General features: G+C 34.3%; 2 protein-coding genes and 1 long non-coding RNA gene across 8 annotated transcripts in view; 1 reads left to right on the plus strand and 2 right to left on the minus strand.

Moving 5' to 3' along the window:
• LOC101889617 (complexin) overlaps positions 1–19413 on the minus strand; it is a 636740-nt gene that overhangs the window by 537516 nt on the left and 79811 nt on the right. For 5 of the 6 annotated variants that reach the window (XM_059126575.1, XM_059126576.1, XM_059126579.1 and 2 more), the window contains exon 2: positions 6448–6815. The gene's annotated coding sequence lies outside the window, so the exon portion shown is untranslated. Of the gene's footprint in view, positions 1–6443; positions 6816–19413 lie in introns of all 6 variants that reach the window. The other variant, XM_059126574.1, reaches the window with a different exon arrangement.
• The window catches only part of LOC101901327 (odorant receptor 82a), a 330365-nt gene that overhangs the window by 133829 nt on the left and 177123 nt on the right, over positions 1–19413 (minus strand). The window lies entirely within an intron of this gene.
• LOC109612629 (uncharacterized) overlaps positions 53–19413 on the plus strand; it is a 27810-nt gene continuing 8449 nt past the window's right edge. The window contains exons 1-2 of the long non-coding RNA XR_002194618.2: positions 53–135; positions 208–594. This is a non-coding gene — a long non-coding RNA (uncharacterized LOC109612629). The remainder of the gene's footprint in view (positions 136–207; positions 595–19413) is intronic.

Here is a 19413-nt window from a genome sequence, read left to right on the forward strand (position 1 = left end):
GAAAAAAAAAAAAAAAAAATACAAAAAAAAAAATCAATTTGACATTTTTCTATTTTGTTAGTCGAAAATAACAAAATTCAAACACACACAATTCATTTCAAAAATTTCTTAAAAATAACTTCGCTTCCTGTAAAGGTGAGTAAATATGGCGATAGAATCTTTTGGATATAACCTTTATATAACAATTCATCTGAACGATCAACAAAGATGACAATTTGAAATGCAAATTTGAACAAAATCTATATGCCAGTCAAGGAAGAAATTGAACCCTTTTTGAGTAAATAAACCAAAGAGCCAAAATGTACCATTCTAGGATATTATCATATTTATATGGCAGTCAAGGAAGAAATTTGAATCCTATTGAGTAAATAACCCAAAAAGCCAAAATGTTCCATTCTGAGATCTTTACAACATTTCATCTTTACAACACTTTTCTGCAATGGAGTACCCGACATGTTGTTTTTGCAAAAGAGAAAAAAGATTATTTAAGTCCCTAAATACTCAAGAATGCAAGGTGGCGTCATGTAAATATCAAAATTATGTGGCTCTAAATGCTAAGTCATAACCACTCCGTGCAATGGCGCTGAATAGATGGTAAGCCAAACTCTAGTTCTATATTAATATATTTCCCATTCAGATAAATATATGCAAAATCGCAGTATGCTTGATTCAAAAATATACATATATAGTGAAATTTTTAAAAGGAGATATTAAACTCACCGAGAGTTTCAGGAATAACAAATTATAATAAAAAAATTTTTGATAACCCTTTCGATTTTAAATGCACTTAAAATTTTATATTTATAATATTTTGTGGGTTTTAAATAAAAAGAAGTAAGCGAAGGCTATAGCCGTGCGGGACCGACCATGTGATACCCTTAAAAACACTACAATATGTATGGTAGAAGCCCCTTATATCCACATTCATTTTGGAAGGTTTCGCTTTTGAAACTATGACATAGAGCACTGTTCAGATATTTTTGACCAGGGGCATTTGCCTAATATGTACGCACTCCGGCGTCGTGTTAGTTGTTGTGAACCATTTTAAAGTTAAATATAATCCAATGGTTATCCAAAATGCTAGACGTCTTCCCTCTCTTTAACTCTCTTCTCATGCAAAACTCCGTGTCGATTTCTTTCAATTGTGTGATCACGAAATTTTTTCTGTTTTTGGTTCATTTGAACCCCTAAATATTTTGTGATCGCCTCCAAAAACAAAAGGTTTCTCTGTATCTCCAAATGTAGTCTCATCTATATGATTTCCTTGTCTACGATATTTGGCTGTATTCGTCAAAGAAATCAGTATAAAAAGTCAGAAGTTCGCCTTTTTGTGTATTTTGGATTTCACCCGTAAGTTATTTTCAGCGTTTCTGTAGAATGGAAATGTTGGCAATTTTTCACTCAAAAATAGTGGTCCATTCTACTCGCTGTCCTAAACTCTAACTTTATGCGAGATTTCTTTATAAAGGCTGCAAAATCAGGAACATTTTCAGTTGTTGATACATCTCAATCCCTAAATATATTGCACGGACATTTTTAAAAACCTTATGAACATTTTCGTGTGAATCGGACGATAATTGTAATATAATAACCCCAACCTGCATTGTAAGATGAAAAAATAGTACAAAATGTACATGCCAAGAGGGTATTCTGAATTGACAAAATTTGTCAAAATCAGTCCAGCCATTCTTGAGATATAAGCTAACATCCCCTTCCTTTTTATATACATATTGTCTATATTTCGCTATATATATCCGATATATTTACTATAGGCGTAACCTTGACCTCTTCATCTGTTTGTGATTTCGCCGGGATTAACAATATTCGCGGTTTAATGGAAAATTTGATTTTTTTTTTAACACAAACGTTATGCTCTATTTCACCCACTAAATATTACCCGATAAAGATCCGAATTGCAGGGCTTTTAACCAGCCTTAAGCTCTAGCCCCATTCTAACTTCCGATTGGTATAAAATTGCGACCTGTAGAGCAACTGCAAAATAAGGACATTTTTCAGTTTTTGGTTCATTCCAACCCCTAAATATTTTGCGATCATCTTCAAAAGCAATAGCCTTATATTCTGGCCCTAGATGATTTCAGTGGCATTATTCACCGGAATTGTTTCAAATGTCGTATTTGAAGTTCGGAATTGGTACTACAGCCTATGACAAAAAAAAAAATTACCTATGAAGGACCAAGTCTTCAAATCTGAGCCGATCTCAATATAATTTTACAAAATATATTTTATTCCAAATTCCGAAACATCTTTTAACCTTATTCGAATTTGCCATATGTACCGTGCTTGGTTAAACAAATAAACGAAATCGGTCGAAAATATATTTGGCAAATTTTGTTTTTGTACCGATTTTTTACACATTCTGAATTTGGAGACTCTATCTATAACCGATCAATAGATATGTGCATTCAAAACCTTAAATTCCTGTAGTCACCTCCGATTCTGATGCTATGTCTCCAATTCCAAGTGGAAGTTCAAAATTGTATATAGCCTATACTTTCAGGCAATGCTGTAGTATGTAAGGACATTTTCAGGAAAATCTGTGTAGCAGTTTTCGAGTCTATAAATTACAAACAAACTATCAAACGTACAAAAATATCTCGGAACGCTATTCAAAATCCGCATTATAAAGCATTCCAATTAAAAAGAAAATTCACATCACATTTTTCAATATCACCAAAAAAAAAGGAAAACATTGTTTTCGTGTTAAAATGTTTTATGACTCAATTCATTTGGATGTCTATAATGTTAGTTGGGTGTTTCCAATCCACGACTGCGACATGTGCGACCCAGGGATATCCTTTACACCCTGTTATTTTTTTTTTTTTTTTTTTTTTTTGCACTAAAACGTAATGGCTCATTTTTGTTGGACACTCCATACAAAATTACACTCCAATCCATTGAATTAACGCTTCGAATTTTTGCAGAATGGTATGAACTGAAAATATTTTGTTTATCTTTATCGTTACGTTTTTAATCATCATAAATTTTAGGAAAGGTAACAAAGTGTTCATGATACGAATAAACAATATTTGCGTGTTTTTCCATTGTCAAGTTTTAACACTTTGTACTACAAAATATACATGTATAAACGTTTATTTGTGTATTCAGCACTTCATTGAAAATACACAGACACATTAACAGCGTCATCGTTTTCCTGTCACCATTGCCACGTAGGCCAAATCGAAATCGATAAGGTTGGAATATATAAACGCCAATTTTTAGCTGATTAATATAAACAAGTAAAATGCTTTCAAACCGAACGTTTACAATTTTTTATTGTCGTATTTTATCAATGTGGATGTATATTGCGATGTCGTAACAACGATAATCGTTATCTGAACAATTGATTTGAACAGCCAGAGATTTGGTATGGGTGAATTGAGAATCATACACAATGTTTGTAGGATAACAATGTATGTGACAATTGCAATAATTCATGCAAAGACAAATATTTGATCTTAAAATAATGTAATTTAAAGAAGTAAAAAACAGCTAAGTTCAATACTACCACCATTTAGTAGGATCAAAATAGAATCAGTTCGGTTGAAAAATGTCTCTAAAGTTATCAAAATAGGGAATATCGGGTGAAAAGGTATATGCCAGCTATACGAAAGCATGCCACTGTATTGTCAATTAACTGCCAGAGAAGTCATATTCCGTCAGGCCGAACTTTGAATGAATTTGAATTTAATTGGAAATCGGTGAATAATGTCGCTAAAATCATCAAAATACCGAATATCGATAAGGGGCTATAGGAAGACGTGGATCTGCACAGACAATTTTCTGTCTTAGGCTGAAATATCCATTACGAACTTCAAATACCAAATTTGAAACAATTCCGATGAATAATGTCGCTGAAATCATCAAAATGCCGAATATCGGGAGGTACCCATATATGGGGGCTATACCAAAACGTGGGCCTACATGGCCTACACTTTCAATACCAAAAGTCCTGCAGAAATAATATACATTTGAGTAAAATATTATCAACCTACTTTATTTCGTTTGGAAGCTGCAGTGATTTCCGTAGACGGACAGACGAACGGACATCGACATAGAATTTTATGATGATCAAGAATGATACTAAAAACATATGGCGAAATGTATAATAATTGCAAAACATTATCAACTCCAGAATAATTCTGTTGAACAATGTCCCTAAAATCGTCAAAATACCGAATATAGGGAGATACCATTATATGGGGGCTATACGATGTCCTTGATATGTACAGCCAAGGCTCAGTCATAAAAGTAGTACCTATTGCGAAAGTAGTTCCCATTGTGTCAAAAATTTTGAAAATACTCAATTTTAAAAATATATGTAGAGAAACAGTTACGTAGGACATATGCTACAACTTTAACCTATATGGACAGTTCTGCAAAGATACTACAGCAAATTCGGTTAAAAATTGTGATTGACACGTCCGAAACTTTTTAAATCCGTCGGTAAAGTTACTGTACCGAAACGAGGACCTGTATAGCCCATTTACAATGCCAAAAAATCCAGCGGACCAAAAATACATCAGAGTAAAGTTTGGTCTACCTAATATTTCGAGGTGCTACTAATGGAATAACAAACTTAATACGCCCTCCATACTATGGATCATATCCAAAAAAGCAAGCTTCTATTCTAACCCTAATCCCACCTCCATGCTAAATTTGGTGAGGATCGGACCATAACTGCGACTTGTCGTGTGATTACGCTAGTACCGTTAAATGGGAGCTATATTAAAGAGCAATATTCTGTCACAGCAGGTAGAACCAGTACCAAATTTGAAACAATGCAATGGATAATACCGAAACTTAGAAGTTACCTCATTTCAAAACCAACCATCCTATACACAATACAAACTAATGGGCCAAATAGTTTCAAAACTCTAAGTCGAAATATTACGCTGATCGTTAATGGGGTCTTGGAAAAATATTTAGAGGTGTTACCAACGGAATGAAATTTTGATTTGGTATCGAAAATTATGTGAATATAATTCTCCACGGAATTGTTTAAAATTTAATATTGAGAGTTTGAAATAAATTCTTCCAGTGACAGAACATTATACATGGGTCCATGTTTTACTGTATCCTCCATATAAATTTACCTTCGGATATTGCTTATTTGGGCGACATTTTCCATCGGATTTGGGTTCTTTCATCGATGTCAGAACACTATATATATTGGTCTACTGTTTTACCGGGTGAGATGAAAAAACTGCAACCAACTTCAGACTACTGTCATTTCTAAGCCACTCGTCCGACAGCTGTTAAAATTATTCCAGTGACAGCTCATTATATTGTTTACAAGCCAACAAAAGCATTTTGGTGCGATTTTTCCAGAAATAAAAGTTATTCCTGATGGAATTTCAAGCGTGATTTCTTTATATTTGGCTGGAAACCACAAGTGGCTATCGTTAGAACACTCCAGCATTTAAATGTGAATAAACCTTTTGTATCTCGTACCTTCCCCGATACCGTGATACTGGTAGCGTAGCCCAACGTCAAGGAAGTGGACGGAAGAAAAAAGCAACATCAGCAGAAATGATTCGAAAAGTAAAGAAGCGACTTGATCGAAAGTCGCGTTGCAGTGGCCGAAAAATGACTAGTGAGCTGAACACATCGCAATATTCCATTCGACAAATATTGAAATATGAGCTGGGGGTAAAGACATTGAAATTTCAAAAAGTACAAGAACATACACCGCAACAGAAAGGAAATAGATTCAAAAGAGCCAAAGAGTTGATTCGCTTGGCCGAAAGTGGTGAACTGCTTGGTAAGCAAACCAAATTATCTTGCCAAAGAGGTCAGCTGAATATGTGTGGGCCGCCATAACAGCCGATGGTCGCTCTCCGCTCATATTAATTTACCATGGCATCAGAATAAATGCCGAATAGTATCGCAAAAATATTCTGGAAGGTGTATTAAAGCCTTAGGCACGCAAACATTTTGTTCGCAGGGCTTGGACATTCCAACAGAACTCAGCACCATCGCACTCAGTACGCGCCACCCAAGAATGGTTACAAAATGAGGTTCTTCGCTTCGTACAATGGCCACCAAAATTTCCGGATGCCAATCCCTTGGACTATTGTATCTGGATAATTTTGGAAAGCAAGATTCGGGCAGCGTGTGACGGTTTCATTGGCCGTTTGAAGGTCATAATTCGTGCCAAAGGTGACCAATTCGAACTTATTCGAAAATTTGGTGCTACATCCTACATTTTTTGCTTTCATTCAATAAAAGTTTTTTTATCTCACCCTGTATATATATAACCATCATTTGTCCCACAAACTTTTCGCGGAGTTGAAGCACAAACATGATCATGCACTCCATTGCGACGACAACGATAAAACATTATCTCATTTTTGTAATGCCCATGACATTAGTGCATATATAGGTATGTAGCAGAAAATAAAAATAATTACATAAACATAAACTTACCTTAAGATTAAATTCGAAGACAGTAAGTTTTTGCCCTTTTGGTTTTGACAAGCACAATGTTAAAGTTCTGTCTTCGTGTTAGAGTGATTAAGTTTAAACTTTGTCTACTTAGGTGATTTACAGGTGCTAGAGTTGCTGTTGCTCGTGTCTTCTTCAAGAAATTAAGAAGAAAACGGCGACGAGGACGACGACAACAACGTTGAAGAAGAAAAGTGCACAAGAATAATTCGTTGGAGAGTTCACTTGGCTTTTATTTCTCTAGAAAAGCGCAACTGTTTAATTGTTTGTGAAAATGGAAGCAAGACAAGCGTAGTATAGAGAGTGTACTTAGACAACTGGGACTAGATAGTTTTAATTAATGAAGAAAACTGTAATGAGAATAAATAAAATTAAAGACTATATTATTAAGGTGGACAACACATCAAATGTAATTATCAACATAAATAGGAGTTAAAATAAAATATAGTTTGAGAGGTACAGATATTAAAATATATTGAACTAGAATAAAAGCAGACACATTATTTTCAATCTTATTACATACATTTTGAATGTAATTTTCATAAAAATTGCACCAAGATATATGAATTATTCTGAGATTCATAGTGAAATTTGTGTTGAATGTTTCCCTATTCGAAGCTTTCCGCCTAAAATGAAATGTTATACGCTATTAACTGAAAAAATCCGGGGAAAATTTGATTATAAAGATAGGAAGTATACTGGTTTTTGGTAACATTGATACAAATATTTTTTATACCCTCCGCCATAGTATGGAGGGCATATTAAGCTTGACTTTCCGTTTGTTGCACCTCGCAATATACAATTTAGACCCCACAAAGTATATATATTCTTGATCAACATAAAATTCAATGTAGATTTACCGATGTCCGTCCGCAATAGGTCGTGTAAGACCACGTTTCGGTATAACCCCCATATAATGGTACGTCCTTATTTTCGGTATTATGGTGAGTTACGCGACATTATTCACCGGAAATGTTTCAAGTTTGGAATTTGAAGTTAGGAATGGATAAAAAATTGTCTGTGCAGGTCCACGTCTTCATATAGCCCCCATATAACGGTACCCCTGATATTCGGTATTTTGATGATTTTAGCGACATTATTCATCGGAAATGTTTCAAATTTAGTACTTGAATTCGTAATGGATACTACAGCCTTTGACAGAAAATTGTCTGTGCAGGTCTTCGTATAGCCCTAATATAACGGAACCTCCCGATATTCGGTATTTTGATGATTTTAGCTACATTATTAACTGGAATTGTTTCAAAGTAAGTATTTGAAATTCGCAATGGATACTACAGCTTATGACAGAAAATTTCCTGTGCAGGTCCACGTCTTCATATGACCCCCATATAACGGTACCTCCTGATATTCGGTATTTTGATGATTTTAGCGACATTATTCGCTGAAAATGTTTCAAATTTGGTATTTCAAGTCTGCAATGGATACTAACGTCTTAGACAGAAAAATGTCTGTGCAGGTCTACGTCTTCATATGACCCCCATATAACGGTAGCTCCTGATATTCGGTATTTTGATCATTTTAGCGACATTATTCACCGGAAATGTTTCAAATTTAGTATTTGAAGTTCGTAATGGATACTACAGCCTAAGACAGAAAATTATCTGTTTAGACCCACGTCTTCGTATAGCCCCCATGTAACGGTACCTCCCGATATTCGGTATTTTGATTATTTTAGCTACATTATTCACCGATTTTTTTAAGTTTCGCAGTTACTTATTGTAATGGCTTATGACAAAGGTTACCTAGACCCCTAATTTAACGGATTTTTTTTTTTTTTTTTTTTTGAAAATTGCCAAATTCGTTCCAAATGGTGGAGGGTATTCATAGTTTAGCCCGGCAGAACTTACAGCTTTTTTACTTGTTTTGGTGTACGTTCCGTACAAAGAACTTTACAAAAAATCAAATGATATACGAATTTAACTCTAAAATGTGTTTTTAATATTAAATAAATCCCTGGTAATTAGAAATGTCTTAGAGGTCTCATATATTCTGGAACCTTCATTAGAAATTCATGGTAAATGACAAACGACAACCGAATAATTTTTAAATAATTCTTGCATTCAGCTCATAATTGTGTTAAAACCTCTACTCGTGTCAAATCGTCACCCTTTGTAACTATTTGCAAATATAGCATTTCCAAACCCATAAAAAATACCCCTGTCGTTGCAAAAACAAAAAAACTCTTATCTTCCTTCCTACTTTTTCCATTCACTACCACTGACCCAGACTTTTATCATAGGAAATGCTCTTCAAAACTATCTTTTAAACTTGAAGCTCTAAAACAATTTGTTTGAAGTAATGGTCCTTAGGTGTAAAGAGGAAGCCAACTAGGCCATATCACCCTCCAAGGTAAAACATATTTTTGCCGGAAAAAAGTAAACAGAACAAATTACAAGCGTTAGAGTCCAGAGAAAATGAAGATAAACACAATGAATGACTGCTTACAATACAAAGCAGTGGCAGTGGAAGCTAATGGCCACATATACAGGTCAAACTAATGAAACTGTGTCCCCCTCCCCCTTTTTATAGGGGCAACACCTTAAATGCAGGAAATATCCACTATCATGCTATGGGACAAAGGACTTAAGTACATGTCTAACAAAAACAAAATTTAATGGAACAGATTTGGGATAAAAATATACGAAGGGAGATAGCCCGCTTTGCTTAAGGGGCATACGGATGAACAAACTCACACGCGTACAAAGAATTAGGAAGTTAATCTAAAGTACGTTACACAAAAAAGAAAAATAAAACCTAAAAAATCTCTTTAAAAAGTAAACATTTACAGAGAAACAAAAAAAAAAACACTTCACAGAGAATAACAACAAAACCAAGGCGGCAAAAGATAAGGTCGTTCATGGCTACAGTCCGTGGCGAACACAAAAAAAAGTATTCGGAAGCTAAATAAAGGCAACTATGCCACCACAACTTCTTATTTTCGTTCTACCAAGACAATTTTTTTATGTCTGTAAGTAACCCTTAGTGTTGGCCTGTCTTATATGCCTGTGGTCATCCTGGCTGACACAAAGTCTTTGTTAATAGTTGGTATCTCCATCCGGCTCGGGAAGAGACAAACAAACTTTAATAAGTATTCATTGTTATTGCCACGTATATCGTCAAAGCGAATATGACAGTGGAATAGAGGGTCCCTTTTTAATAATGGACATTGGCTATCAAACACTCAAGAAAAACAAAAAAACGAAAGAAAGAAAGAAAGAAAAAAAGATATCCTGTTAATGAAATTAGCAAAAGATAGAGACGAACGACTTCCAAATATAAGCAAGCCTATTTGGCTCTGTTATTTTTCAATTATCCAGAATACCAAAATGCAGCAAATTTGAAGGAGCGACCTTATGGCAATTTCGGCATTTGCCATAAAATGTTATGTTGTTTAGGCTCAGAGAAACACAGCAGCATCAACTATGACACCTCAGGGAGCATTTTCGTATGAGATCTACTAATCTTTTGATAGCCAGTCTTTCGTAATGTGTTTACCAAGTTAAACTTAATGGCCGAGTACAGCAGAATATTGAAAATAGTATTTGAGAAGGTCAAATGGAAATTTAGATACAATCTGAAGAGGAGAAAGCTGAAATAAGTTTTTTAGCAGATTACTTTAAAACTGCGTATTATAAAATTATATTTGAGATATCAAAAAAATGCTGTAAATGTCTGAACAGTACTATACAAAAAAGTGTTATTTACACAGATATTTAATAAAGAAGAAGTAAAAATCAGATAAGATTCCAATGTATGGGGGCAACACTTATATTGGATATTTTGCGGACGTGTCAATGTACCGAATGTTCTATTTTAAATCTCAGTTTTTATGGAAAGAAAAAAGTTTGCTCACATTATACGATTTCTCTAAAATCGTTACATTTGGAAAAATATTGAAAATATCGGTATCAAAATTAGTATACGAGATACTACTCTCCAACACTAAATATTTTTTTGGGGCGGGCTAATAATCAATGTCAAATTTTTTGAAATTATATGTATAACAAGTAAAAAGCAGTAAGGCCGGGCCGAAGTTTGAATACCCTCCACCGTTTGGAACAAATTTGGCAATTTTTAAAAATGTAAAATCAATCAAAAATTGTGTTAAAATCTTAAAAATACCGAATGTAGCCGTTATATTAGGGTCTTTACTATTTACTATTCAAATGCGAAACGGTAAAAATATACGAAGGGAGATAGCCCGTATATGTAGCTTAAATCATCAAAATACCGAATATTGGGGGGTACCGTTATATGGGGGCTATATGAAGACGTGGACCTGCACTGACAATTTTCTGTCATAGGCTGTAGTATCCATTACGAACATTAAATGCCAAGTTTGAGACATTTCCGGTGAATAACGTCGCTTAAATCACCAAAATGCCGAAAAAAGGGATGTACTATTATATGGGGGCTATACCAAAACGTTTTCAATAGCAAAAGTCCTGCATACGCAATACACATTTGAGTAAAATTTTATCAACCCACTTCATTTCGATCGGAAGCTAGAGTGATTTCCACAGACGGATAGATGGACAGACGGACGGACATCGCTAGATCGACATAGAATGTTATGCTGATCAAGAATAAATAAACTTTGTGGGGTCTAAATGTATATTTCGAGGTATTGTAAACGGAATGACATACTTAATATATGCTCCATACAATGGTGGAGGGTATAAATATGGTGTAAAAATGAGAACGACTGGACCGAATTGATTTAAAGTTCCTTTGGGTTGTTTGTAATGCAGTGAGAAGGTTTTTACGAAAAATTAGAAAAATCGAAAGTTGATTTTTGGTATGGAATTGGAATCGAAGTGGACAAATTCTGAAAATCGCGAAAATTTGCGGTTGTCCTCACGACTTGATTTTGATAGATCTAAGTTAGAAAATTCGTTTTGAAACAAATTTCGGAGAATTAAGAAATCTGTTTAGATAAAGAGAGTGATGTTACTTACTACGCTAAAAAGTCACATTAAAATATGTCAATCAATATGTGGTGCACAAGTGTGGCATCGACAATAATTATGGTCTTTCCCAAATTGAAAAAGAGACTATTATTAAAATCTCGCATGCAACACTAGAACTAATTTTGGAAATTTTCTTTTGTGATGTGAGGATGCGTTGCATCCACATATATTTCAAAATATCAATTTGTAGTCACTTCAGATGAAAGATGCTACTAACTCATTCACAGCAACAAAAATAGCTACATATTTCGAAAAGTGGGCTATATAGTGGAACCATATAGTGGGCATTATTAAAAATTGTGTGACAAAAGAATCTATAAATTCGAAAACACTTCTAAAGCCATTGTCAAACACAATACTAGCATAAAGCCAGTAAGGAAAAGTTAAAAGTCGGCCACTATGCATATTTAGTAGACCTCTCATAATAAAAGTATTTATTTAAAGTAGATCATATATTATTTTGGATATTATATATATATATATATATATAATATATATATATATATATATATATATATATATATATATATATATATATATATATATATATATATATATATATATTGGATCCAAGTTGTACAAAATGGGAACGTACGAAATTCACTGCATTTGGACTGGTATTAGCCATTATTGGCACAATAAACCTAAAATCGGATTAAAATTTGATATATATGAGAGCTATATTCAAATCTAAGCCGTTCTTGATAAAATTTGGCAAAAGTATTTCCGAGCTTTGTAAGATATCTGGTACAAAATATCCACTAATTACCAAATCGAATGAAATATTTATATGGGACCCATATCTATATCTGAACCAATTTCGACCGAATTCGACGTACTTGCTTTTAGACTGAATTTGGTCGGATGTACCAGAATTTAGGACTTTTGGACTGACATTGGCCATTTGGTGCACAATTAATCCGAAATCGGTTGAGGATATATACGGGGGCTATATCCAAATCTGAATCGATGTTGGGAAAAATTTGATACACTTATTTCAGAGCTGTATCTGATATCTGGTGCCAAAGATCATTGTTGTGGAATGGATATTAAGAATCTGAGGGACTTAAACACCACATCGGATGAAACATATATATATGGGAGCTATAGCTATATCTGAACGGATTTTCGCCAAATTTAATGCACTTGCTTCTAAACGGAATTCGGTCGGATGTGCCAAAATTCAGATCATTTGGACTGCTATTGGCTATTTGGTGCACAATTAACCCGAAATCGGTTAAAAATATATATGGAAGGTATATCCAAATCTGAACCGATGTTAACAAAATTTTATACACTTATTTTAGAGCTGTATCTGATATCTGGTACCAAATATCGGTGCATATTACGCTTGTGAGAACTTTAAATCCCAATTTGGATGGAAGCAATAGCTATATCTGAACCGATTTTCGCCAAGTTTGATGTACTTGCTTATAGACTGAATTTGGTCGGATGTGCCAAAGTTCAGGTCGTTAGGACTAATATTGGCCATTTGGTGCACAATAAATCTGGAATCGGTTGAAGATATATATGGGAGCTATATCTAAATCTAAATCCGATTATCACCAATTTCGTCCTTCGGCCAAACAAATATTGTTTGCAAAATTTCATCTTAATCGTATAATGAATGCTACCTGCATATTGTTCACAAAACTACATTGATGAACGGACGGGCAGACGGACTGACATGCATAGATCCAATCAGAAAGTGATTCTATGGAGATCTTCAAAAGCAACTATGGGTCTATCTCGCTTCCTTCTCCCTCTTACAAACAAATTCACAAAAACGTAATTCCCTTATCACTGTGTGTTGTAGGGTGCGATGTATAATGTTATGTTGGGACATTTTGTCCAGGAAATTATGAAAAAATCGTGCATTCTGAGTACTTAAACAAACTGGTAGAATCTAAAATTTTAAGATGTACTTTTCCCAGCTTCTAGTATTTACCATAAAAAATCACAATTGTATGTTATTTAAAAAAACTCTTCTATTTTCGAAAAATGTTGCCTTTTCAAATTATTCCCTACAAATTTTCTGATAATTTCACTATTCAATAGCTAGTATGGGTTGTGGAAAATTCCAAGTGGAAGAGTATCGGGTTAGAAGGGCAGAGTTTTTATACCGTATACATAGGAAGCCCAATTTTATTAGATCTATTTCGCAATTAGTAATATTGCCGAATACGCTATATACCTAAAATGAACGAATTCCAAGGAATCTTAATGCAAGCATTTCAGAAAATGTGGGAGAGAGAGGAACGTGTCTCCTCTATTTAGACAACTACTTTATGTTATTAACTTTTTGAACGCTAATACACTTTTCTTTTATTCTTAGCTCTACTTTCATTTGGATATGTACTTCAAAATTTGGCCAAAATAAAATCTTTCTCAAGTAATTTCATAACGATATTACCATGTTCACACTTTGCCAGCAAATACTCTCAAATTCATCAAAATTAATTCAATTTTATAGATACATCGCCATTTGTTTAAAGTTTAAATAATTAAACCCAGATTTAATCAAGTTTGATCATCATTCACTATATAACAAAAGTCGCCATAGAAACTTTAAGCAACCTAAACACCATTTGTTCGTAATTTCATTAGAATAAAATGTTTAATTATTCTACTTGTGTTTCATTTTAGGCTATTAACGCCTCACAAAACCCACCCTCCGCCTTGTGCCATACCCATCCATTTGTATGCCACAATTTATGGTTTTCATTCTTAAAGAATCCCAAGAAGGTCTTTAATTAACTTTCCGCTGGTAGTCTTTAATTAGCCCCAAACAATATAATACCCTCTTCTGGCGTACACACGTGCACTAAAGTATTCAAATATTTTAAAATTTTACATTGCGGGGAGATTCTTAAAAGATTTGACTCAACTGATATGGATGGATGTCATGACATTTTGTCTAATTTGTGTCTAAGTAGTTTAGGAAAGGAAACATTTTTGCCGTCGTTTTTATTTGTGGTTTGAGGTTAAACAAGTTAAAAAGCAGTAAGTTCGGCCGGGCCGAACTTTTTATACCCTCCACCATTTGCAACGAATTTGGAAATTTTCAAAAAATAAAATCCTTAAAAAATTCTGTTAAAATTTTGAAAATACCGAATATAGCCGTTATTTTGGGGTCTATACGACGTGGGCATACATAGGCATTGTTTCTCATAAGCCATTACCATATTCAAATTCGAAACTTGAAATAAACGATGAATAATGTAGCTAAAATCATCAAAATACCGAATATAGGGAGGTACCGTTATATGGGGGCTATCCGAAGACCTGGCCCCGCACAGACAATTTTCTGTCACAGACTGTAGTTCCCATAACGAACTTCAAATACCAATTTTAAAACAATTCCGGTGAATAATGTCGCTAAAATCATCAAAATACCGAATATAGGGAGGTACCGTTATATGGGGGCTATATGAAGACGTGGACCTGCACAGACAATTTTCTGTCTTAGGGTGTAGTATCCATTTTGAACTTCAAATACCAAATTTGAAACAATTCCCGTGAATAATGTCGATAAAATCATCAAAATACCGAATATCGGGAGGAACCGTTATATGGGGGCTATACGAAGACGTGGACCTGCACGGATAATTTTCCGTCTTAGGGTGTAGTATCCATTTGAACTTCAAATACCAAATTTGAAACAATTCCCGTGAATAATGTCGCTAAAATCATCAAAATACCGAATATAGGGAGGTACCGTTATATGGGGGCTATATGAAAACGTGGACCTACATAGCCCATTTACGAACTTAACCTGCCTACTGGAAAAATAAACATGTGTGCAAAATTTTAGCCACCTATCTCAATTCATTCGAAAGATAGCGTGATTACAACAGACAGACAGACAGACGGACAGACAGACAGACAGACGGACAGACAGACAGACAGACGGACATCGCTAAATCGACTTAGAATTTTACGCTGATCAAGAATATATATACTTTGTTGGGTCTGATATGAGTATTTCGAGGAGTTACAAACGGAATGACAAAGTTAATATACCCTCCATAGTATGGTGGAGGGTATAAAAATGGCACAAGTCCAGGGAAATTGGATTTATTTTTTTTTTAGTTTAATATTTTGAAATAGATTTTACTTTAGGGTTTATAGTTCTGCGGAGGAGAAAAGCTTATATGATCTTTGTGTATAATGCTATGATTAATTTCCTTTCACTTTCCCAAGCATCCGTTTTGGTGTTGTTCAGATGTATGTAGTAAATTTGGGCAGCATGATGAAAGAGTAAAGTTAAAGATATAATTATGTCACAAACAACGGGAAAATAAGTAAAAAAGCTGTAAGTTCGGCCGGGCCGAACTTTTAATACCCTCCACCATTTGGTACAAATTTGGCAATTTCCAAAAAAAAAAAAAATAAATAAAATCCGTTAAAAATTCTGTTAAAATCTTAAAAATATCAAATGCTTATACGACGACGTGGACCTGCATAGGCAACTTTTGTCAAAAGTTATTACAATATTTTAATGCGAAACTTGAATCTGTTTATAATGTAGCTAAAATCATCAAAACACCGAATATAGGGGGTACCGTTATATGGGGGCTATACGAAGGCGGGGACCTGCACAGACAATTTTCTGGCATGGGCTGAAGTATCTATTACGAACTTCACATGCGAAATTTGAAACAATCCCGGTAAATAATGTCGCTAAAATCATAAAAATACCGAATATCGGGGGGTACCGTTATATGGGGGCTACACGAAAACGTGGAGCTGCACAGATAATTTTCTGTCTTAGGCTGTAGTATCCATTACGAACTTCAAATGCCAAATTTGAAACAATTCCGGTGAATAATGCAGCTAAAATCATCAAAATACCGAATATCGGGAGGTACCGTTATATGGGGGCTATATGATAACTTGGACCTATATGGCTCATTTACGAACTTAACCTGCCTACTGGCAAAATATACATGTGTGCATTTTTTTTAGCATTCTATCTCAATTTGTTCGAATGATAGCGTGATTACAACAGACAGACAGACACACAGACAGACAGACGGACATGACTAAATCGTCTTAGAATTTTACGCTGATCAAGAATATATATACTTTGTTGGGTCTGATATGAGTATTTCGAGGAGTTACAAACGGAATGACAAAATCAGTAAAGAAAGTCTTAAAGTCGGGCGGGCCGACTTTATGATACCCTACACCACTTTCCTAATTTAGTAGAGCTCCACATAACAATTAAAAGTTTTTATGGGAGAATTCAATCATACACGCTATGATTATAATTATAATTTAAAGTTCAAAGGACTAAACATGCCGAAGCATTTGTATCTTTTAAATTCGGACTTGTATTGACCATTTGGTGCACAATTAATTTGAAATCGGATAAATATATATATGGGAGCTATATCCAAATCTGAACCGATCTCGATAAAATTTGGCAAAGATATTTCTGAGCTGTATTTGATATATTTCCCTGAATATCGTTGTTACGGAGTGCATATTACGGTTGTGGGTAACAAATATAGCAAATCGGATGAATAATATATATGGAGGCTATAGCTATATCTGAACCGATCTTCACCAAATTTGACATACTAGCTTCTAGACTCAATTCGGTCGTATGTGCCAAATTCCATCCCATTTGGACAAATATTAGACGTTTGATGCACAATGAAAGGTAAATCGGACAAAGTTATATATGGGAGCTATATCCAAATCTGAACCGATCTCCATAAAATTTTGCAAATGTATTTCTGAGCTGTATTTGATATATTTCCCTAAATATTGTTGTTGCAGAGTGCATATTACGGCGGCGGTGGACAAAAATAACAAATCGGATGAACAATATATATGGGAGCTATAGCTATATCTGAACCGATTTCGATCAAATTTGGCGTACATATTTTCAGGCCTAATTTGGTTGTATGTGCAAAATTCCATACAATTCGGGCTGATATTACACGTTTGGTGCACAATAAAAAGCAAATCGGACGAAGATATATATGGGAGCTATATCTAAATTTTGACCGATTATCTCCAATTTCAATAGGGTTCGTCCTTGGGCCAAACAAATGATCTGTGCAAAATTTCATCTGGATCGGGCAAAAAATGCGACCTGTACTTTGTTTACAAAAATACATGGACAGACGGACGGACGGACATGCATAAATCGACTCAGAATGTGATTCTATGCAGATCATCAAAAGGAACTATGGGTCTATCTCGTTTCCTTTTGCCTGTTACAAACAAATGCACAAAGACATAATACACTGACCACCTTGTGGTGTAGGGTATAATTAATATACCCTCCATAGTATGGAGGGTATTAAAATATATATTTTTAATCCGAAACAACAATGCTGGAACTAGATTTTCTCATTATTTCTCCTTTTGAAAATAACTATTAAAGAACAGTTAAAATGGTTCAGAGGGTGTTTCTCCGTTCACATATAACTTTTAATTTAAATTTTCCAGCATTGGTACAGTTATAGCAATTTTTCAACATCTTAACTTTGGAAAAAATTTAATACCACTCACAGTCCTACTTCACCGTATGAAATGTTGTTCACCTGTCATAAATGTTATTTCGTCTATTTTTTGCTTAACATTTCTAAAAAATAAAACTTTACCATCCATCCTTCCCCTCTTCATTTTCCAAAACCAACCTAACAAAGGTGGAAATGTGACATGGACACCTACACCCACACACACACATTCCACTGAGACTCTATATGAACTAACTTAACCAATCCTTATCGTCTATGATGGAAATAAGCGTCAAGTTTATGGCAGGATACAAACACAATGTTAAGCACAATAACTCATACTCTGACCCGTGCCAATCAATTTCAAGTCTATTATTCAGGGAATAAACTGGCGAGAATTCAGGATATTTCCAACTAACTTGTGTCTTGTAACGGCGACAGGGTGAGTGAACTAGCAACACAAGGTGTGTGGTATGGAATGTATGTATGTTTCTCTATGTGTGTGTGTGTGTGAAGTCTACAGAATGAAGAAAACTTAACAAACACCACTCCAAGTGAAATTCTGACATCTTGAACAGAAGTTAACAAAGCTTTTAGACAAATAAATTAAAGTCAATATTTTGATGTTTAAACAGTTCTCACATGAACACATTTTATGATTGATGTGCTAATATGGAAAAGCAATATTCAAAATTGATTGGGGGAAGTATGAAATTGTGTGTATTTTCTCGATACAGTGGTTTCATGGGGAAATTTACAAAATTAATAATTGGCAAATGCCCATCAAAAATCATAGAAACCTGGGATTTACAGAATTTTCAAAACTGTGTGCAGTTTGAATATGTGAGTATTTGTTGGATCTATATACAACATATTAGATTGAATTAATTCATTTATTAGCAGTCACATTTTTTTAATTCCAACAAATTTCAAGCAACTGAAATGCTAACAAGCACGTATACAATTTCCTCTAAAAATGTTCATAAAAGTTACACAATACATTTCTAAAGCTGTTTTTCTTAAATTCTTCTGACGTAGAAAATTTCTTGAAATTCTATATTGATATACGAAAATATGCTTGAAACTCGGATAGAAGAAATAGTGTTTAGAATAAGGATTACGGAACAGCAAAATGAAATAACAAAAAAAAAAAAAACCTTTTGAATTTTCAAACAAAAAAGAAATGATACCTTGCAACATTTCTGCTGCAGGCAAATAAATAGAAATAGGAAAATACAAAGAATGTAAACAAAAGAGAAACTTAAAAAAAGTGTCCAAAGACAGAAAAAAAAACAACAACAAAGGCAATTCTTTGCAATGAATGTGTTTGAAAGACAGTTGAAATAAAAACTACTATGTTGTCAAACATACACCGACACATACATATGTATGTGCATCCATTATGTAGCAACGCACTCGCCATATTTGCATTTAACCGCCATACGATGTAGGGTATATTAATCAAAGTAGATACATCAGCA

The sequence above is a fragment of the Musca domestica genome, unplaced genomic scaffold, assembly GCF_030504385.1.
Source record: "Musca domestica strain aabys unplaced genomic scaffold, Musca_domestica.polishedcontigs.V.1.1 4, whole genome shotgun sequence".
In the NCBI taxonomy this organism is placed as follows: Eukaryota; Metazoa; Arthropoda; class Insecta; order Diptera; family Muscidae; genus Musca; species Musca domestica.